The following is a 23,322-nucleotide window of genomic DNA, read 5'->3' as shown; positions in this document are numbered from 1 at the left end:
CATTTTATTCATCAGTGTTATCTTAGTATTGAGAGTATAGCACCCGCCTAGAGTAAGTGTCCAGTAAATATTTCACTGAATGACTGACCACTAGGAAGCCATTTCTTAATTTTCAGAAGTCATCATTTCTCCTGAATCCCAAGCCTATTCTATTTTTTCTAGGATCTATAAAGTAGGTCCACACATATGAAATGAAAAAGAAAGATGTATTACCTGAATTGTGCCAACAATACAAAGCACTCCATTCTCAATTACTTATAAATTGAAATTGATTTGTGAATATTATAAGATTATCTGGATAATTCCTCCAGTTTCTGTTCATTTGATTATATGTATAAACAGAAAAACAAAAATTCTTACACTTGAAAAACAAAAATTCTTACACTTGATAAAGGTTTGTTTTTTGTTTTTTAACATTTATTTCTCCTTGTTAGCAGGCAGCGTTTTAGGGGACTAATAAAATCCATGGTCAAATCTATGTATTTATAAGCTGGGGGAAATGTTTCTCAATTCTTAAAAAATAAGGTTTCCTAGCTCATTGGCTTTTGACAGTTTCTGGCTTTGCCTCCAGAAATACACAGGAAGTGTTTAATTTGACGTCTATTGATACAAATGCTACAGTCTGCCTTGGGAAAACCAGCTGATAGGGAAACTTGACTTGTAAAACAATTTTGCTTGGATGATCTCAGCTAATCTACTGATATTTTTTCCAAGAGTTTTATTCAGAAAAAAATATAATATAAAAGGTAAAGTCAAGCAGATCAAGAGTTACTCAAAACACATTAGAACCCAGGTTTGTCGAGTTTCTTCGCTTGAGCTATTTCGATAAGCAGGCACCATCTTTAATATTTGTTTATATCAGTACTGGCTTGTTTTCTGTCCTATTGCCTCTTAAAATTAAACTGTGATTATTATTTGGACATTTTTACTGACTTATTTATTCCAACAGGGATTTTCTTTAAACTCTGCCTAGGAAATACAGTTACTAATGCAGCTACAGTGAACCACAGCCTCAACTTCACAAAAGTAGCCATTTCTTTTAACCAATTTTTAATTCATGAAATACAAAGCTGAGAACCAGAGATACATAAATGAAGTCCCAAGACTCTTTCCTAGCTGATCACCTGCTTTTGTATGTGTCTTAATTTCACTATCTTCACTATTATCCTTTTTTCATTGTCTTTTCTTTCCTTCTCTATGCTTTATTTCCTCTTCTTCCCAGGATGGCTACCACTGTTTCTTCTATCCTTTGAGAAGAGGGTAGTCTGTGATTTTAGATTTGGTTCTATATAATACATATTTTATACTTCTGCTTTGAATATATGTATTAGACATGGCATGAAATGTATTATTGCATATTTGATTTGTACTTACAGGAATTTAGGGGCTTTGTTTCAGTCTCTGCTGTATCCCCAGTTTGTAAAATAGCCCCCAGTACATTACTGGCAAGCAAGGCATATTTTTTGCAAGAAGAAAAGAACAGAACACAAGCGAGGGTTCAAATGTGAAAACTCTCTTCTTTAACAACTTTGCAAACATGTTGCCAAACAGTTTTGCTCTCAAGGAAATGAGGGAAAACATTCCGTCATCAAGTATTTGTCATTTGTTAACTGAACAGACTGATTTCACAGGTTCTGTTGGCCCAGTGAAATATGCAGTGTTGAACATTCAGCACCTTATATAAACTCTGGGAAGTCGAGGTAAAGGGAATGGAAAGAGGATGATTTTCAGTCGAGGATTCACTTTGAAAGGAGGAGTTTTATAAGGCCCTAAAATTGGTCCTTGAGTATCCATTTACATTTGCTCCAATCCAGTTTAATTTCTAATGCAACTAGCCAAAAACATTAACAAGGGCAGGAAGAGATTTCTGGTTTCCAGAAGTGAGTGCTTGGGCCACAGCCAAAGCTATCACCTCGGATGAAAATAAAATGATTTACCACAGGAGAAGAGTTTCTGTCTCCTTTCATCCAGGGTTAGGAATAGGGGGCCATGTGGGACAAGTTTGTTCAGGATGCTAATAACTGCCGTCAGATTCTAAGTCACAGGATGCAAAGTGATGGTCCAAGGACCGAATCTGGCCCACATGTGTATTTGATTTGATCTATGCTGTTTTTTTCATTGAATTATCTGCCAATATGGAAAGGCAGGAGAATTCACATAAAACTCTGGTCTTCTTTTTTTTCCCCTTGAGAAAAAAGATTAAAAACAAAAGCTATGGCAACACTGGGCCTACAGTCCCAAATGTGGCAACAATTAGCTGGTGTTGAAGTACAAATTCCCATTACTGCCTATTTCCCTACCATCGTCCCAGCCTTGCCTATTTTCACACTGAGACTGAAAATAGCTTCAGTTTGCCATTCCTCATCTCGCATTGTTTTCTTTCTTAGAGTCTGCCTATCTCACCTATTTATTTTATCTGTCTGGGCCCTATATACAACTACCGTCCTAAACTATCCCACAGATGTTGTTAGATTTCCCTCCTTCTGGCTGAGAGTGAGGGCGCAAGTGTTCTGATTTGTGGCTCTACTTCTGTGGTTCCAGATCAACTGGCTGATTGTAGTAGTTTCTCCAAAACCTCTGTATACATGTGGCCACTGGAGAGGTGGGAGTGGGCTCAGCCAGAGGACTGGCTGAGTGAAAGAATCAGTCATTCCTGTGACTGTAGATATAGACAGGGTTTCCCAGCTGACGGCCTCATAGTAACCCACTAGAATCTATTTAACTTGGGTGGACTTGATATGCCTTTGGCAAAAGAGGAAAAGAAGTAGGGTTGTCAACAGAAGAGGAAGACTAATCTGAATGTATACAATGCCTATCGTTTTTTTACAGCACACATTATTTACTTACATATACATATATATGAATATGAGCATACACAAAAGCATTTATGCTGTCCCTCAGGGCTATGTAAGGCAGTTTTAAAGTTAATTTTAGCTATGTAATTTTTCCCTTGATTTTCTTATTTTTTTTATTGACTTAGATTACTTTTGTTATAAAATATAATCCTAAATATATACCTAAATATTATAAACATAAAATTAGACATTAATAGTAAATGTATATAGCTTCCAATACGTTTAAACCCAAAATACATCGACAAATAAATGCAACCCAAATAACACAAACAACACAAGTCAGATGTCTAACACCAATTTAACATGATTGATGTTGCTTTGCTGAAATAAACACTAACAATATAAAGACACTTACTACATGATACAGGTTCTTTTGATGAAATCATACTGTACAAGTTCATAGTATCTTATCTGAAATCGCTGGGGCAAGATATAATGTATAATTTTGAAATTTCATACTTTAGAAAGAGGCAGTACGCAATAATCAAATGCACAACTATTTTATCATGTAATATATGACTATTCATAGTAAATGGGATAATTAAAAACTATAAATAGCCTAATATCAGTGCAGGTCAGTTTTTATCACTCAGTGAGTTTGTCACAAACTTGCTAATAAAATGGCTGGGCCATTTAACAAGTCCTACAACCTTGGGAGAATTACTTAATTTCAATGATCTCACCCACGAAATAATTTAATTAGATTAGAGTAACTAAGCCGTGACCTGCATCCAGAAAGAAAACCTGAATATTTATTCATGGCCAGCAAAAGTTGCAGAATAAATACTGTACTTATCAGGTGTCTTCCTTCACTACAGTGAGCCAAACTCCGGGTTAAAACAAGGACCCAGAGATAACTGAAGCCAATGGCTGGACTCCAGTAGCTCCTGTCCAGTAGAGGACATGTAAATGAACACATGACAGTTCACCGCGGTAAGAGTAGCAATACCTGCATGCAGAAAAGGTAGACTAATTTTGTAAGCAGGGAGAGATTAGGGAACACTTTCTTGGCTAGTAATGTAGGTATCTAAGTGGGTTTTGAAGCATGAGTAGGAATTCATAAGACAGTGGGCTATTATTAAAATAGCTCTGACATTTTGGAGATAAACAATACTGTAGAGGGCACTGGAGGGAAAATCGATTCTCCTCTGTTGTTTACCAGCTTAATCATTTATAGTCTCCTCTGTGACACTGTCCAACTCAGTCTCAGTGCTTTCCTACACCAATCATGAAGTCTGAGGGTGCATGGCTTTGTAGAATCTCTCTTCTCTTGATAGGGAAGAACGTGCAGTTCTCAGGCCCTGCTTTGGTCCTATTTGTGTTCTAATACTGAAAATGCCAAGTGAACAAGATTCTTATCTATTTATTAAGACATTCGCAGTATTCTCTGAGAATGTGGTTTCTCCTCTCTCTCCCTTCCTTCCCCTCACACCCCTCAACCAGTTCCTGTTGGTGGGAACTTGAAAATCCTAAACCGAATTCTTCCAGGCTCTTCTAACTCAAACTTTTCATTGATTGCCCTCCCTCTAAAGGGGTGAGTTAATGAGCGTAGTTCCTTCAGTGGCATGGGAAGCACTGCTTGCACCTGGCTGGCACACTTGTAGGGCACCCCTTATCACGGTCCAGATCCATGATGGCATCGAGACCCATGTGGGTGCCACAGAAGAACTGATCACTAGCGTACACTTAAATAGCCTTCAAATAGTTGTTCCACACTTACTTATCAGAGAGGTGGAAAACTGCTCAGAGACTGGGCAGGGAAAAAGACCTTGGTGGCAGCACTCAACCTCTCCACTGACATTCTGAGCTATTTAACTCCAGCCCCCAAACTTGCCCTCTCCCTACTGAAAAAGTGAGGCCCTGCAGAGAAATGGGACCAACTTTTTAGAAGGCCATTTGGTGATTATATCATGTGACTGCCCATGTCCCTTTAGAGTCCTACCCGCTCCATCCTCAACTGGCTCATTAGAATATTTCAAGTACTTAGTCTCAAAATTTTCCAGTTTAAGGATGTTTTAGATCAAGAGTGGTGTAAATGAAGGAGGCAAAGGCAGGGTAAAGTAATGAAAAAGCCTGAAGACTTTATTATTTATACAATTGGAGAAAATACAAATACAATTTGACTCTTCGGTGCAGCATTGTTCCATATTTACCCTGAAACAATGTTAATGGGGAGACAGAGTTGTTTCTCAGGGCTCTGTAGAAGTTTGCAGTGGGTCTGATGTGGGGAGAGGTGGTGGAAGAAAAACGGAAGGAGAGTGTTTAGGAGATGTAGCCGGCAAGGACAGGTAACAGCCAGCCTTATGGACTTCAGCCTGGAGTTCAGTTTCGTCCTGAAGGTAGTGGGAAAATATTGAAGGGTTTTCATTAGAAGAGTGACATTTTTTAATATACAGTTTTTTTCATATATACATACAATGATTATCTTGCTTTTCAATATAACATTATCTCACAAGTGTTTTTCAAGTTTACATTTACAAGTGTAATTTTTTTTTTTTTTTTTTTTTGCGGTACGCGGGCCTCTCACTGTTGTGGCCTCTCCCGTTGCGGAGCACAGGCTCCGGACGTGCAGGCTCAGCGGCCATGGCTCACGGGCCCAGCCGCTCTGCGGCATGTGGGATCTTCCCGGACCGGGGCACGAACCTGTGTTCCCTGCATCGGCAGGCGGACTCTCAACCACTGCGCCACCAGGGAAGCCCTACAAGTGTAATTTTAATGCTAGTCCACTAAGAAAACTTTCCTTAATTCGTCAACAGCTGGAAATTCATATTATTTTATCATGTATTTTTAATTATCCATTTACCTCTCTGAATATCCATCCAGACTATGAAGTCAAGGACTGAATTTTCTTTCCACTTAACCTTTGTCATCTGGTGTAGAGCTTGATATAAATAGAAACTAAACCAGGAGTCTTCCCGCCAATATCTTCCAGAGATTTGGAGGACTCTCTTCCAAATATTTCAACCTTGGGAGGCAGCCTTTCCTCTTTACTTTAGTGAGCTCCTGTGATATCCTCAGCCCCATATATGTTCAAGCAACCAGTTAACCAGTTCAAATCAACTCCAAGAATCGTTCTGACTTGCAGTATGCATTGGCCCAAGTACTTGATATACAGAAATGAGAAGTCACTGTCTCTCCTGCTGCCACACCACACCACACAAACTGGGTGCAGATGTAAATCTTGTATATGTGATTAAATTACAGGCTAACCATCTGGTCACTCAATTCAGGCTTACCTCTCTGAATAAGTCAATCCAGCTTCACGAGGGAAAGACCCACCTTCCGTTTTCCTGTGCCACCTGGGGCTGAAGCAGGGAGTTTAATTGTGTGAAGCTGAGATCAAGTTCCGTCGTCCTAAAAAACAGGAAGTTGCCGTGGCTTCTTCTAGCCTCGCCTTCCTTTTTCTCTGTTTAATTCACAGCCCTTCCTCAATCTGGGCCACCCCCAATATGAAATGGGATAACCCTGTCTGTAAGGATCAACCCTAATCTCTCCCAGAATTCCACAAGGAGGCCTTCCAAAGAAATAAAGATCTCCACATTTCTGTTTCAGTTCTGAATTAAAGCAGACTCAATCCCAGGTATATTCTTTCTGAAAAGGGAAAAGCTATACCAGGAGGATTACAATTTACAGGGAGATGACTATTCAAAAAAAAAAAAAAAAACTTTTGGAGGGACAAATGACGCCCATAAATTAATTTTTGCCCTGGCTAAGGAAAGGTGAAGTTAATAGGGGAGAGAGAATCTCAGAAAGGAAAATGAAAGCCAACATGCTTCTGGCTTCTTGAGGATGCCCCCTGAGTTGACTAATTACCTACGAGGAGATTATGAAGTGATTTGTGAACTTCTCTTGCTTTATGGGGGGAAAAATGGAAGAACTACCATGTAACTCTATTGGGTGGGCTAGAAATTGACTTGAGAAAAAATCACCGAGATACTGGGAATGAAAAAGAAACAGAGGGCAAAAACCTACTCAGCAGTAATAAGCAGGGGGACAACTACCTTAGACAGTGGTCTCTCAGCTGGCTAATGGAATCATGATGTGGGTCCAGGACAAGTCTGGGGATTTCTTTCCTCTTCTGCCTTTTCCTTGCTTTCTCCCTTCCTCCCTCTCTCCCTCTTTCTCTCATCCAATGGGTAAACATCTTGTTCTGTGATGGGTACTTCCCAGGCACTAGGAACATAGAATAAGACAGCCCAGTAACAAATGACATAGAATAGGAGGGAGAGGGCTTCCCTGGTGGTGCAGTGGTTGAGAGTCCACCTGCCGATGCAGCGGACACGGGTTCGTGCCCCGGTCTGGGAAGATTCCACATGCCGCGGAGCGGCTGGGCCCGTGAGCCATGGCCTCTGAGCCTGCGCGTCCGGAGCCTGTGCTCCGCAACGGGAGAGGCCACAACAGTGAGAGGCCCGCGTACCGCAAAAAAAAAAAAAAAAAAAAAAAAGGGAGAAAACTTTTTCACCAAATTTCTCTCAGGAAAGAAACGGTATTAGTTTGTAAAAGCCATTCTTGATGAATGGGTGGAATAGAAAGTGATACCCTGACAAGCCTAGATACGGCTGAGGACTACATATGAATGAGGCAAAGGGAAAAGTGCTTTTGATGCACCAGAGAGGAGGAGGGGAGGTGGAAGGGAGCGACTAATATGGTGAAAAGTCAGGCTTCACAATGTGAACCTTCCCCAGAGTCCCAAAGTATTCAATGTAGATTTCTCGTGAAAAATCAGTAAAGGGGCTGAGTTCTACATATGGGATGTCACAGAGCACAACAGAAACAGTATGCAAGGGGCCAGCAGAGACCAGAGCGGAACCAGAGAGAAAGGTGAGAGTGACACCATAAGGACTCATAGGAGAAGTTCTGTCCCATCACAGGCCACGTAACTGGAGTCCAGGCTGATTTTGACCAGATTTGCAAGATTCAGAGGGCTTATGGGCTACATCAGGGTTTCACATTCAGTTAGTCACGGAAGTACATTTGAAAGTCCATACACCCATCATCTGAGAATACAGGAAAAATATGTACTGCAAAGCCCAACTCACTGGATGGTGAATCAATAACATCATACACTTTATATCATATATAATTGTGTGGCCCCAAGTGTCCATGTATGCATAGATAGGCTTCAAAGAAATCCATGAACTCCCTGAAATTACATGCAAAATGTAATTATACATACATGAAATAGATATATGAAATATAAATACATATGAAAATAGCTCACAGTAAAAATAACTACCATCTATTGAGTGTTTAATATGTATTTACTAAAAGTTTCATACACAATTATTTCATGTTTACAACCCTGTAACAATAAAAAACAAACCTGAAAATCGAAGACCGTGAGTCACCCTCTCCAGGTCACACCACTAATGCATGGCAAACAAGGACTTGGACTCGTGGCAGTTATTAGCCTACAGCCTGAACTGCCTCCACCGATGTGCCCTCTGAACTTTGCTGAATCCCAGGTCAGACTTTGTGATCATTTCACATGTTGTTTTTGCGCAGAGAAAAAGATTAGAGCATTGGACTTAGGTGCCTTGTGGGGCTCAGATTCTACTTATATTTTCTTTTTTTTTTTTTTGTCCTTGAAATATCAGATTTGCATTTTTATTCCATCAAAATATTTTTTTACATCTTTATTGCAGTATAATTGCTTTACAATGGTGTGTTAGTTTCTGCTACATAACAAAGTGAATCAGTTATACATATGTTCCCATATCTCTTCGCTCTTGCGTCTCCCTCCCTCTCTATCCCACCCCTCCAGGCGGTCACAAAGCACCGAGCTGATCTCCCTGTGCTATGTGGCTGCTTCCCACTAGCTACCTGCCTTACATTTGATAGTGTATATATGTCCATGCCTCTCTCTCGCTTTGTCACAGCTTACCCTTCCCCCTCCCCATATCCTCAAGTTCATTCTCTAGTAGGTCTGTGTCTTTATTCCTGTCTTACCCCTAGGTTCTTCATGACATTTTTTCCCTTAAATTCCATATATATGTGTTAGCATACGGTATTTGTCTTTCTCTTTCTGACTTACTTCACTCAGTATGACAGACTCTAGGTCTATCCACCTCATTACAAATAGCTCAATTTCGTTTCTTTTTATGGCTGAGTAATATTCCATTGTATACATGTGCCACATTTTCTTTATCCATTCATCCGATGTTGGACACTTAGGTTGTTTCCATCTCCGGGCTATTGTAAATAGAGCTGCAATGAACATTTTGGTACATGACTCTTTTTGAATTATGGTTTTCTCAGGGTATATGCCCAGTAGTGGGATTGCTGGGTCATACGGTAGTTCTATTTGTAGTTTTTTAAGGAACCTCCATACTGTTCTCCACAGTGGCTGTATCAATTTACATTCCCACCAACAGTGCAAGAGGATTCCCTTTTCTCCACACCCTCTCCAGCATTTACTGTTTCTAGATTTTTTGATGATGGCCATTCTGATTGGTGTGAGATGATATGTCATTGTAGTTTTGATTTGCATTTCTCTAATGATTAATGATGTTGAGCATTCTTTCATGTGTTTGTTGGCAGTCTGTATATCTTCTTTGGAGAAATGTCTATTTAGGTCTTCTGCCCATTTTTGGATTGGGTTGTTTGTTTTTTGTTATTGAGCTGCATGAGCTGCTTATAAATTTTGGAGATTTATCCTTTGTCAGTTGCTTCAATTGCAAATATTTTCTCCCATTCTGAGTGTTGTCTTTTGGTCTTGTTTATGGTTTCCTTTGCTATGCAAAAGCTTTTAAGTTTCATTAGGTCCTATGTGTTTATTTTTGTTTTTATTTCCATTTCTCTAGGAGGGGGGTCAAAAAGGATCTTGCTGCGATTTATGTCATAGAGTGTTCTGCCTATGTTTTCCTCTAAGAGTTTGATAGTTTCTGGCCTTACATTTAGGTCTTTAATCCATTTTGGGCTTATTTTTGTGTATGGTGTTAGAGGGTGATCTAATCTCATACTTTTACATGTACCTGTCCAGTTTTCCCAGCACTACTTATTGAAGAGGCTGTCCTTTCTCCACTGTACATTCCTGCCTCCTTTATCAAAGATAAGGTGACCATATTTTCATGGGTTTATCTCTGGGCTTTCTATCCTGTTCCATTGATCTATATTTCTGTTTTTGTGCCAGTACCATACTGTCTTGATTACTGTAACTTTGTAGTATAGTCTGAAGTCAGGGAGTCTGATTCCTCCAGCTCCGTTTTTCGTTCTCAAGATTGCTTTGGGTATTCGGGGTCTTTTGTGTTTCCATACAAATTGTGAAAATTTTTGTTCTAGTTCTGTGAAAAATGCCAGTGGTAGTTTGATAGGGTTTGCATTGAATCTGTAGATTGCTTTGGGTAGTAGAGTCATTTTCACAATGTTGATTCTTCCAATCCAAGAACATGGTATATCTCTCTATCTATTTGTATCATCTTTAATTTCTTTCATCAGTGTCTTATAATTTTCTGCATACAGGTATTTTGTGTCCTTAGGTAGGTTTATTCCGAGATAATTTATTCTTTTTGTTGCAATGGTAAATGGGAGTGTTTTCTTGATTTCACTTTCAGATTTTTCATCATTAGCGTATAGGAATGCCAGAGATTTCTGTGCATTAATCTTGTATCCTGCTACTTTACCAAATTCATTGATTAGCTCTAGTAGTTTTGTGGTAGCATCTTTAGGATTCTCTATGTATAGTATCATGTCATCTGCAAACAGTGACAGCTTTACTTCTTCTTTTCCAATTTGGATTCCTTTTATTTCCTTTTCTTCTCTGATTGCTGTGGCTAAAACTTCCAAAACTATGTTGAATAAGAGTGGTGAGAGTGGGCAACCTTGTCTTTTTCCTGATCTTAGTGGAAATGCTTTCAGTTTTTCACCATTGAGGACGATGTTGGCTGTGGGTTTGTTATATATGGCCTTTATTATGGTGAGGAAAATTCCCTCTATGCCTACTTTCTGCAGGGTTTTTTATCATAAATGGGTGTTGAATTTTGTTGAAAGCTTTCTCTGCATCTATTGAGATGATCATATGGTTTTTCTCCTTCAGTTTGTTAATAGGGTGTATCTCGTTGATTGATTTGCGTATATTGAAGAATCCTTGCATTCCTGGAATAAACCCCACTTGATCATGGTGTATGATCCATTTAATGTGCTGTTGGATTCTGTTTGCTAGTATTTTGTTGAGGATTTTTGCATCTATGTTCATCAGTGATATTGGCCTGTAGTTTTCTTTCTTTGTGACATCCTTGTCTGGTTTTGGTATCAGGGTGATGGTGGCCTCGTGGAATGAGTTTGGGAGTGTTCCTGCCTGTGCTATATTTTGGAAGAGTTTGAGAAGGATAGGTGTTAGCTCTTCTCTAAATGTTTGATAGAATTCCCCTGTGAAGCCATCTGGTCCTGGGCTTTTGTTTGTTGGAAGATTTTTAATCACAGTTTCAACTTTAGTGCTTGTGATTGGTCTGTTCATATTTTCTGTTTCTTCCTGATTCAGTCTTGGTAGGTTGTGCATTTCTAAGAATTTGTCCATTTCTTCCAGGTTGTCCATTTTATTGGCATAGAGTTGCTTGTAGTAATCTCTCATGATCTTTTGTAGTTCTGCAGTGTCAGTTGTTACTTTTCCTTTTTCATTTCTAATTCTATTGATTTGAGTCTTCTCCCTTTTTTTCTTGATGAATCTGGCTAATGGTTTATCAATTTTGTTTATCTTCTCAAAGAACCAGCTTTTAGTTTTATTAATGTTTGCTATCATTTCCTTCATTTCTTTTTCATTTATTTCTGATCTGATTTTTATGATTTCTTTCCTTCTGCTAACTTAGGGGGTTTTTTGTTCTTCTTTCTCTAATTGCTTTAGGTGCAAGGTTAGGTTGTTTATTCGAGATGTTTCCTGTTTCGTAAAGCAGGATTGTATTGCTATAAACTTCCCTCTTAGAACTGCTTTTGCAGCATCCCATAGATTTTGGGTTGTCATGTCTCCATTGTCATTTGTTTCTAGGTATTTTTTGATTTCCTCTTTGATTTCTTCAGTGATCACTTCGTTATTAAGTAGTGTATTGTTTAGCCTCCATGTGTTTGTATTTTTTACAGATCTTTTCCTGTAATTGATATCTAGTGTCATAGCGTTGTGGTTGGAAAAGATACTTGATACAATTTCAATTTTCTTAAATTTACCAAGGCTTGATTTGTGACCCAAGATATTATCTATCCTGGAGAATGTTCCATGGGCACTTGAGAAAAATGTGTATTCTGTTGTTTTTGGATGGAATGTCCTATAAATATCAATTAAGTCCATCTTGTTTAATGTATCATTTAAAGCTTGTGTCTCCTTATTTATTTTCATTTTGGATGATCTGTCCATTGGTGAAAGTGGGGTGTTAAAAGTCCCCTACTATGAATGTGTTACTGTCGATTTCCCCTTTTATGGCTGTTAGTATTTGCCTTATGTGTTGAGGTGCTCCTATGTTGTGTGCATAAATATTTACAGTTGTTATATCTTCTTCTTGGATCGATCCCTTGATCATTATGTAGTGTCCTTCTTTGTCTCTTCTAATAGTCTTTATTTTAAAGTCTATTTTTTCTGATATGAGAATTGCTATTCCAGCTTTCTTTTGCTTTCTATTTGCATGAAATATCTTTTTCCATCCCCTTACTTTCAGTCTGTATGTGTCCCTAGGTCTGAAGTGGGTCTCTTTTAGACAGCAAATACATGGGTCTTGTTTTTGTATCCATTCAGCTAATCTGTGTCTTTTAGTGGGAGTATTTAATCCATTTACATTTAAGGTAATTATCAATATGTATGTTCCTGTTCCCATTTTCTTAATTGTTTTGGGTTCGTTATTGTAGGTCTTTTCCTTCTCCTGTGTTTCGTGCCTAGAGAAGTTCCTTTAGCAGTTGTTGTATAGCTGGTTTGGTGGTGCTGAACTCTCTCAGCTTTTGCTTGTCTGTAAAGGTTTTAATTTCTCCATCAAATCTGAATCAGATTCTTGCTGGGTAGAGTAATCTTGGTTGCAGGTTTTTCTCCTTCATCACTTTAAATATGTCCTGCCAGTTCCTTCTGGCTTGCAGAGTTTCTGCTGAAAGATCAGCTGTTAACCTTATGGGGATTCCCTTGTGTGTTATTTGTTTTTCCCTTGCTGCTTTTAATATGTTTTCTTTGTATTTAATTTTTGACAGTTTGATTAATATGTGTCTTGGCGTATTTCTCCTTGGATTTATCCTGTATGGGACTCTCTGTGCTTCCTGGACTTGATTAACTATTTCCTTTCCCATATTAGGGAAGTTTTCAACTATAATCTCTTCAAATATTTTCTCAGTTCCTTTATTTTTCTCTTCTTCTTCTGGAACCTCTATAATTCGAATGTTGGTGCGTTTGATGTTGTCCCAGAGGTCTGTGAGACTGTCCTCAGTTCTTTTCATTCTTTTCTCTTTATTCTGCTCTGCAGTAGTTATTTCCACTATTTTATCTTCCAGGTCAGTTATCTGTTCTTCTGCCTCAGTTATTCTGCTATTGATCCCATCTAGAGTATTTTTAATTTCATTTATTGTGTTGTTCATCATTGTTTGTTTCATCTTTAGTTCTTCTAGGTCCTTGTTAAATGTTTCTTGCATTTTCTCTATTCTATTTCCAAGATTTTGGCTTATCTTTACTATCATTATTCTGAATTCTTTTTCAGGTAGATTTCCTATTTCCTCTTCATTTCTTAGGTCTGGTGGGTTTTTATCTTGCTCCTTCATCTGCTGTGTGTTTTTCTGTCTTCTTATTTTGCTTATCTTACTGTTTTTGGGGTCTCCTTTTTGCAGGCTGCCAGTTCGTAGTTCCCGTTGTGTTTGGTGTCTGTCCCCAGTGGCTAAGGTTGGTTCAGTGGGTTGTGTAGGCTTCCTGGTGGAAGGGACTAGTGCCTGTGTTCTGGTGGATGACGCTGGATCTTGTCTTTCTGGTGGGCAGGTCCATGTCTGGTGGTGTGTTTTGGGGTGTCTGTGGACTTACCATGATTTTAGGCAGCCTCTCTGCTAATGGGTCGGGTTGTGTTCCTGTCTTGCTAGTTGTTTGGCATAGGGTGTCAGGCACTGTATCTTGCTGGGCGTTGAGTGAAGCTGGGTGCTGGTGTTGAGATGGAGATCTCTGGGAGATTTTCGCCGTTTGATATTATGTGGAGCTGGGAGGTCTCTTGTGGACCAGTGTCCTGAAATTGGCTCTCCCTCCTCAGAGGCACAGCACTGACTCCTGGCTGCAGCACCAAGAGCCTTTCATCCACACGGCTCAGAATAAAAGGGAGAAAAAGTAGAAAGAAAGAATTAGTAGAAGTAGAAAGAGAGAATGAAAGAAAGAAAGGAGGGAGGGAGGAAGGAGGGAAGGAAGGAGAAAAAGAAAGGAGATAAAGTAAAATAAAATAAAGTAAGATAAAATATAATAAAGTTATTAAAATAAAAAATAATTATTAAGAGTAAAAAAAGAAAAAAAATTAGAAAAAAAAAACAAAAAAACCGGACAGATAGAACCCTAGGACAAATGGTGGAAGCAAAGCTATACAGACAAAATCTCACACAGAAGCATACACATACACACTCACAAAAAGAGGAAAAGGGGAAAAAATCATAAAATCTTGCTATCAAAGTCCACCTCCTCAATTTGGGATGATTCGTTGGCTATTCATGTATTCCACAGATGCAGGGTACATCAAGTTGATCGTGGAGCTTTAATCCGCTGCTTCTGAGGCTGCTGGGAGAGATTTCCCTTTCTCTTCTTTGTTCTCACAGCCCCCAGGGGCTCAGCTTTGGATTTGGCCCTGCCTCTGCGTGTAGGTTGCCGGAGGGCGTCTGTTCTTCGCTCAGACAGGACGGGGTTAAAGGAGCCGCTGATTCGGAGTCTCTGGCTCACTCAGGCCGGGGTGGAGGGAGGTGCTCGGAGTGCGGGGCGGGCCTGCGGCGGCAGAGGCCGCCGTGACGTTGCATCATCTTGAGGCGCGCCGTGCGTTCTCCTGGAGGAGTTGACCCTGGATTCCGGGACCCTGACAGTGACGGACTGCACAGGCTCCCTGGAAGGGGGGTGTGGATAGTGACCTGTGCTCACACACAGACTTCTTGGTGGCGGTGGCAGCAGCCTTAGCGTCTCATGCCCGTCTCTGGGCTCCGCGCTTTTAGCCGCGGCTTGCACCCATCTCTGGAGCTCCTTTAAGCAGCGCTTTCAATCCCCTCTCCTGGCGCACCAGGAAACAAAGCGGTAAGAAAAAGTCTCTTGCCTCTTCGGCAGGTCCAGACTTTTCTCCGGACTCCCTCCCGGCTAGCCGTGGCGCACTAACCCCCAATCCTCTCCCTGCGCTCCGACCGAAGCCCGAGCCTCAGCTCCCAGCCCCGCCCGCCCCGGCGGGTGAGCAGACAAGCCTCTCGGGCTGGTGAGTGCCGGTCGGCCCTGATCCTCTGTGCGGGAATCTCTCCGCTTTGCCCTCCGCACCCCTGTGGCTGCGCTCTCCACCGCAGCTCTGAAACTTCCCCCTCCGCCACCCACAGTCTCCGCCCGTGAAGGGGCTTCCTAGTGTGTGGAAAGCTTTCCTCCTTCACAGCTCCCTCCCACTGGTGCAGGTCCTGTCCCTTTTCTTTTGTCTCTGTTTATTCTTTTTTCTTTGGCCCTCCCCAGCTACGTGGGGAATTTCTTGCCTTTTGGGAGGTCTGAGGTCTTCTGCCAGCGTTCAGTAAGTGTTCTGTAGGAGTTGTTCCACGTGTAGATGTATTTCTGGTGTATCTGTGGGGAGGAAGGTGATCTCCGCGTCTTACTCTTCCGCCATCTTCCCGGAAGCCCTACTTATATTTTCTGAGGGTCTAAACATTCCAAGCACTTGGGGAAAAAAATCCCATTCCATCCTCTCAACCCATTCCATAGAGGGCAGTAGGTAGAAATATCTCTGTTGACAATTGGAAATGCTGACTTCAGAGCGGTCAAGTCACAGTGCTTTGGTCAGTGGCACAGGGGGTCTGGCACCCAGGTCTTGTACTCCACCAGTCATTGTCCAAGCAGGAGCCAGGCTGATAGACGCTTGAGTTGGAGGGGAGTCATCCAGAGGTCCAGTTGAACTGCTGTTATGAGGTACATCAAATCAAACTGCAGTTTGAATCCTACAAAAGAAGGGACCTCAGAGATGTGGCTTTATTGCTGGGGTCAGAGATCTGTACAATGTGCACAAAGCAGCGGGAGAGAACAGACAGAGTCGCTGGAGACGTTTGACTCTGAGCTTGCCAACTTAGGTGTCCCAAGAGAATCGCCATCGCACCCTTTAGAAACTTCACAGGGTCATCCTGCTTGCTTGACCCTGCCTGGTATTCCCCCACCTTGGGGGAGGGATAGCTTAGCAAGCCATACATGCAATTCCTGCGGAAGAACAACAGGTCCTGCAGACGAAATGTACCCTCCTTACAAAGACGTCTGTGCTCTTGGTTAGGGTGAAGGCCTTGGGGGTGAGTGAACCCCAGAAGTCCCAGGAAGAGAACCACATGGCCATCAACAGAAAGGGAAGGCCTATCCAGACCCCAGTTGGCATTCCATCACCAAAGTGAGAGAGGAAGGAGGTGCAGGGACTGGATGATTTCCTTAGTACCAGGTGGGACAGAAGTGGTTAGGATGGCATTTCACTGACCATTGCTTAGTTAGAATAGAAGCACAGTTGAGCATTTTTCAAGCAAGAAATAAAAGAGCAGAAGAATTCTTAGGAAAGACCCACCACAAAGGGACCATTGTTCTTTCTGCTTGAGGGGAGAGGATGACATATTACACCTTCACGCCCCCCAGAAGTAACACCTGAAGTCCCTAAGGACTGGCTTAACAGTGACTTTATTGGCCCCTTGTCATGTACTTATTGGCTGAGCAACAGGGGAAGAAAAAGGAAAGCTTTTCTGAATTATCCTGGGTGAGTAGCTAGGACTGCTCAAGACACACAGCATCAGACTTCTAGAAAAAGACCCCACAGCTGACTCTAGTGCCGTAGTTCTCAAAGTCCACCATCAGCAGCAGCAGCTGGGAGCTTGATAGAAATGCAGATTCTCAGGTCCCACCCCAGACATACTGAATCAGAAATTCGGGGGATGGGGCCCAACAATCTGTTTTAACAGGCCCTCCAGGGGATTCTAATGTATGCTAAAGTGTGAGACGCTCAGCATAATAGAAAAGACTGACTCAGGGTCCAAAAGACATGGGATAGGGTCCACTTTGGACACTAACTCATGGTAAAACTTCGGGCGAGGTTCTTAAACTCTCTGAGTCATGACTTTATTCTACTCTGTGAGGATAAGAGTCGTAATAACAAGGTGGTGTAAAGGATAATAAACAGGAATAGTTAACACTTGGTCCCTGCCCACTCAGTGAACGGTAGCTTCTGTGGGGTCATTCAGAAGACCACAGTTAGATCACTTCACACTAACCAAGGTTCAGGCAGCTGTTCCTCTTAAGCCAGCACCATATCTAAGCATCACTCCTTACTCTTAAAACGCTTTATTTCTCAGAGAATGGACCACCTGTTTCAGAATTACCTGGTGTGTCAGTGTAAAAACACAAACATCAGTGCTCATTTCAGTCCTACTGAATCAGCATCTTGAGAAGTGTGGTCTGGGTATCTACAAGCTTTAAAATTGTTCCCGGAAGATGCTTCAGCAGACTGAGGTGCAAGAATCATCAATTAAAATGAAGAGATAAGACTCAGCTTGGCTGTGGTTTAAGCATCGCAGTCACTCTCCTACAGACTGAGGCTGAAGGAGGCAGACACATGGTCTCAACATTATGCAAGGAAGTAGAACCAAGAAGTGAACTTGGTCCCTTGTTCACCACCCTTACTTGTGGTGGCCAATGAGCTACTGTCTGGATTTCTCTCAGCTGGCCGACCTGGAACTGAGTCATTTTTAGTGATTTCTGAGGGAAAAATGCCCCTGGAGGTGGCAGAAGAGAACTGAGTTCTTGCGAGCCTGTGATTGCAAAAGATGCATTAAGTGGAAAATTCTGGAGTTTGGTTTTCCAGGAAGATGTGGTACCTCTTTAAGGAGGTTGTAATCTGTTAGCCTGGGCACAGCTCGAAAACTTGGTACTATCTCTTTATCTCCTCCTCCAACAAAGATTGCCAGTTAATTAGCTATTCTCCAGAAACCTCTGGTTTCAGAGGAAGGAATGGCCACCTGGGCATGTTCAGGATGTGCTCCTTGTGGGGAACGTAAGGAAGAGGGGCTGGGAGAGAGGGGCTTGGAATTCAAGTGACCCAGCCAAGCCACCAGTTTGCAATTCTGTAAGTCCCCTTACTGACGAATGTATATGTCAAGCAAAACTCAAAGCATAATATCCCAAAATGACAATAATGGCTAACGTTTGTTAGGCCTCCCTATAAACTAGTAGCTTTACATTTATTATCTCATTGAAACCTCACTACAGTCATAAGCAGTGACTACCAACAGTGTGGTCCATTCGAGGATGACAGAACTGAGGCACAGAGAGCTTAAGTAACTTTTCCAGACCCACAGTTAGTCAAGTGCAGAGCTGAGTTTTGAACCCAGGCAGTATGACTCATTGTTGTGTCAGAGCCCTAAACCCTTGCTGCTCAAAGAGAAGCTCCTGGACCAGCATCCCCCAAGAGCTTAAGAGAAATACAGATTCTCAGACCACACCCCAGATCTACTTAAGCAGACTCTGCATTTTAACAGAGATTTGTGGGTACAGTAAAGTTTGAGGACTGTTGTAAAGCAAATGGGTTTTCTGCAGGTGTACTCAAGCACCACCAACATCAAAAACACCTGTGGGTGCTGGTGAACTACGCAGATTGCAGGCCCACTAGAAATCTCTGAAGCTAAGGTCAAAGAGGCTACAGCTGCAACAGTTCCCCAGGTGATTGCTATATATGCTTCATTTCGAGAATCACTGCCATTGGTTCTTCTGCCTCTGTCCCTGCCTTGCCAGTTAAGAGAACAAGAAGGTCAAATTGGAACAGGTGAATGCTCTCTGTGCAATGATGACGAAAAGAACCGGGAGAGTAGCTCAGGCAGCCAAAGTAGGAAGAGCCAAGGAGAAACTTTATCTCCCCCTGACTTTCATGTTTTCCAACCCAGACTGTGCCATGGACATTTTAAGTCCAATTTCTTTTTTGTTTTGTTTTTAAAGAATGCCTTTGTGAAAACCTATACCTTTTCTGTCTCTGACTCCAGGGCCAGTGCTGAGGTTATTTCTTTACACTGCAGTGATTTACATAATATTTTCCTCCTCCACAAACCTATAAATGGAAAGTGGAGTCTCAACCTGTTTCAAAACACTCCAGAGGAAGGTACCAAGTTGAGGAAGGTACCAAGCTGAGGAAGGGACCAAGTTGAGGAAGGGACCAAGTTGAGGAAGGGACCAAGCTGAGGAAGGGACCAAGTTGAGGAAGGGACCAAGCTGAGGAAGGGACCAAGCTGAGGAAGGGACCAAGTTGAGGAAGGTACCATGTTGAGGAAGGGACCAAGTTGAGGAAGGGACCATGTTGATCAGGCCTATATGGCACATCTGATAGGTGGATTGATGACTGATATTTGTGTCCTTAAGGACGACTCAGCAGGATCAGTAAACAGTGCTGGTCAAGTTCTTGTCTAAGTTCTATTGTTGACACCACAGAAACCCCAGAAGTGGGGGGGCGCAGCAAAGCATAAGGAAGTGACCTTGAGCCTTGAGTTGTCATTCTGAGCAAGTGGCACAGGCTACCACGGTGCCTCTAGGGAAGTTGCTTAATTTATTCAAGCCATGGTTTTCCCGTTTGTTCAGGTGTTTCCATTTCAGCCATCTCGTGCGACCAGGCAAGTCATGTAAACGGGCGGTCAGAAGCAAGTCAGCAGGAAGTGCGCTGCGGTGGACAAGCTTCTCCTGAGGGCTTGCCGGTGCGGGTCTCCCCATGCACTGTACCAACCAGACAGAACGCGGCTACAGCTGAATTTGACTCCAGATAGACTATCTCTCGGGGGCCTTACAGCGCATAGTCACAACGTTTAGAGTTTGTTGACCATTGGGGATCAACATGTCCACTGCCTGCTGGGAACTAGCCAGAATCAGGAGGAGATGGAAGAGACCCGATAGAAGTTGATCTCAGCAGTCCTGTTACTTCAACTGAGGATGACTGGCAAATTGCTGAGCTTCCCAAGGACAAGCTGAGGACACCAGGCCAATGAGGAACCGAGATTTTTCCTGAAGGTAATGCGGCTGAAAAAAGATTCTAAGGAGGATGCATTATTATTCTGGTAAAACTTCCAAGAAATTTTTGATGCTACGATATGGGAAAGGGTGGTCACTTGTTATTTTTTTGATGCGAGAAAAGAAGGTGAAGATTTTAAATAAATGTATCCCTAGTTTTATTTTCCAGCAAACAAGGAAAAAAAGAATGTTCATAGTTGTATAATGTTCATATTTGTATAATTTCATATTTGTATAATTTATTTTACTTACTGTTTAATGTTCATATTTGTATAATTTATTTACTTGATTTTTACTCTCATAAATATGTGTATTTAAAAGGTATTAAATCATTAGTTTCCCTTGTTTTAAAATTTTATATTGTGAACTCTTACAGATTACTGTTAATACTAGCATTTTATTCAAATTTTTATTTTATACAAAATATTTTAAAAGATTTTAAATGTTAATATGACAAACACTAACATGAAAGTACAATGGTTTGGGTGACATCTCTGGCTCTTTAAGGGCAAAAATCCACTCTGTATTTCCAGGTATATAGAGGGACTTCAATTAGGTGTTTATCAGTTTAATACTTTAGTTCTCAAAGTGTGGCCCCAGGCCGACAACATCAGTATCACCTGGGAACTTGTTGGAAATGCAAATTCCCAGACTCCACCCCAGATCTCCTAAATCAGAAACTCAGACTGGGTTTTAGTAAACAATCCAGGTGATTCTGATGACGCCCTTAAAGCTTGACTGTCTCTGATTTAAAATTTACTGTTAATTGGAGCCACTGGCTAGGGAATGGGTCTGAGCAGTACTTCAGTCCTGACGTTCTTACATTATATTCCTCATACTTATAGGTATTAAACGAGAGCACTTACAAGTATAACGAGCCCCATGACCAACAACTAGGAATATGGTGATCTAGATGTCACAATCAAGGTGAAGGTACCATCGACGAAAACTGTCACTGAATAAAATCCAGGTACATTCTGCAGGTAAGTGGAGGACGATTCTGGTTTCTTATTTATTCATTCTTTGTTTTGGTGCCTGTTGATGGTATGTTTCATTCTGTAGTAACAGGTTAAATGGTTCAGAAACAGCCTGTTTAAGCAGTGACTTGATGCAGTACGACTTACCTATGATAGTTATCACGGGAAAAAACAGCACACTCCTAAATAAAAGGGATCTGCCACTTAATTTTTTATCTTGGAGCATAGAAGGGGGAATGATTTCATGAGTTTCTTTGGTGTGCAGGAGCAATCCATCTCCACGGAATCCTGGTTTGCTAATGCCTATTATTTGGGGATAATTAACATTTTTTGCGTATTAATCTACAGTTCTCTTATGATCTTAAAAATGTTGCCCATTAGTCGTCATTGTTGTCATATTGTGCCTGAATGAATTAAGCACATCTCCAGAGCTTCTATATCGGTGTTCCTTTCTCGCAAGGTAGCAATTCTTAAAATTGGAACACAATGTGGGCCACTGCCTAGCAGCGATTGATTTGTGAGAGCTTATAAACTGTTGCTAGGCTTTCCGGGTGACATGCAATAAGTCCTTCATGGGAAACTCAAAACAGAATATTTTTTCCCATTTATTCCAAAGTTCCTTGTACCAAGATACTGAATTTATGCTCTGTTTGCTCATGGTAGTGTTTACATGTTCTCTCTTTGGTCTCAGAAAACCACATGAAATCAAATTTTCTTCTGTACATTTACACATGCAAGTAGCTTATATAATCATAAGTGTGTGTGTATAAACGGATTATTTAGAAGGTTAACAAAAACTGAACAATTTGAAGTGAATTGCTGTAAATTGTCCTTGATTTTTGAAATTCGCAACCAAATGTTAGAAATTCATCAGCATTCATGGAGTCTAGTGAGTCTCCTTTTGGATTTTAGCAGATTAAGTCTTACCTCTAAAGTTACAGTCTTTGAATTTTATTCTAGGCCCAATTCTTTCCTTATTGTTCATAAGATGCTTACTTCCCATCCGGTGGCTAATGTTGACTAAAACTCGACCGTGTATGAGGTACTGTACGGAGCACAGATCTTTGGCAGTGACAGGATTGAGCATGCCTTGCCTTCCTGGCTCTAACCATCTGGTGGGATAATACAAACACTAATTAGCCACTAACGTCTATTTCCCCTTCTTCCCGGCTGGACATTTAGCAGCTTCCACTGCTGCTGCATGTGACACGTGGCTGAGTTCTAGCAATGAGTGGTACCGAGAATGAGCAAAAATGAGGTGTGTCATTCCAGGCCTGGCCCCAAAACCCTGCCATGTACCTAACTCTGCACATAATTTCATGTGCACTTTAAACTATCTAACTGGTATACTAGGGAAGAAAGTCATTGAAGGAGTTATTGAAAGTGTTTTCAGTGACAGGAAGGTAAACTATTGGACATGACCTTGTATGTGGGGAGCCTTGGGTCTCAGGAAAGTCCCCAGAGAAAGATAAGAAAAAAAAATTTTACACTTGGTTTGGTCATTTCTTGTTAAGAGTTACTAGTTTTACCTAAATAAGAGGAGACCCCAAAAGAAATTCAGCTGGGTATAGTGGAGACAAAACTATCAGATTAAAGGGAAGTGTGAGATTTTATAGACTCTAAGTGGTGTACTTTATTTGTGTTAACACAGAAGGATTAAGCTGGGGCATGAAAGTCCACACAAGTGGCTTCTGCAATCTTAGATCTACATAAGAATAACAGTAATTGCTTGTTGTACAAGTGTGTGGCTCTTTTTCCTATAGTCTTTGAAATCTTTGGCTATTGGTTAAAACAGGTGCTCCAGTAAGGAGGATCTTAAAGAATTGCTTTGCCTTTGAATAGAAGTTGGTCATTTCGGACTTTCTTTGAACAGTGGCATACAAAGATGGGGTGGGAGCACTCTGCTAAACGTAACATAGGATAAGGGGGTTCCTTGTCTGTAGAGAATTTTAAAACAATAATAAAACCAACTAAAAATTGGCCTACTTTTCACTATGGCTATGCAACAGTAATTCTAAGCAATGCCAGTAAGAAAATACTTTTGCTACCAGAGCAAACTGCTCACACAACCCACTACGTTTATCCTCCAACCCAGTTTGATAAACTGCTAGGCACCTTAAGTATCTTTTTTTTTTGAATTTTATTTTATCTATTTTTTTATACAGCAGGTTCTTATTAATTATCTATTTTATACATATTAGTGTATATATGTCAATCCCAATCTAGCAGTTCATCCCACCACCACCCCATCACTCCCACTTTCCCCCCTTGGTGTCCATACAATTGTTCTCTACATCTGTGTCTCTGTTTCTGCCCTGCAAAC

The 23,322-nt window shown here is 41.2% G+C and overlaps 1 protein-coding gene across 2 annotated transcripts in view; it reads left to right on the top strand.

Annotated features, from left to right (window-relative positions):
- The window catches only part of NR3C1 (nuclear receptor subfamily 3 group C member 1), a 669,693-nt gene that overhangs the window by 182,099 nt on the left and 464,272 nt on the right, over positions 1-23,322 (top strand). For both annotated transcript variants that reach the window (XM_060296389.1, XM_060296390.2), the window contains 2 exons: positions 19,600-20,022; positions 20,868-21,005. The gene's annotated coding sequence lies outside the window, so the exon portion shown is untranslated. The remainder of the gene's footprint in view (positions 1-19,599; positions 20,023-20,867; positions 21,006-23,322) is intronic.

Source organism: Globicephala melas, chromosome 3 (genome assembly GCF_963455315.2).
Source record: "Globicephala melas chromosome 3, mGloMel1.2, whole genome shotgun sequence".
Classification (NCBI taxonomy): Eukaryota; Metazoa; Chordata; class Mammalia; order Artiodactyla; family Delphinidae; genus Globicephala; species Globicephala melas.
The sequence above is the reverse complement of the archived record's forward strand: the minus strand, read 5'-3'. Positions and strand labels throughout refer to the sequence as shown.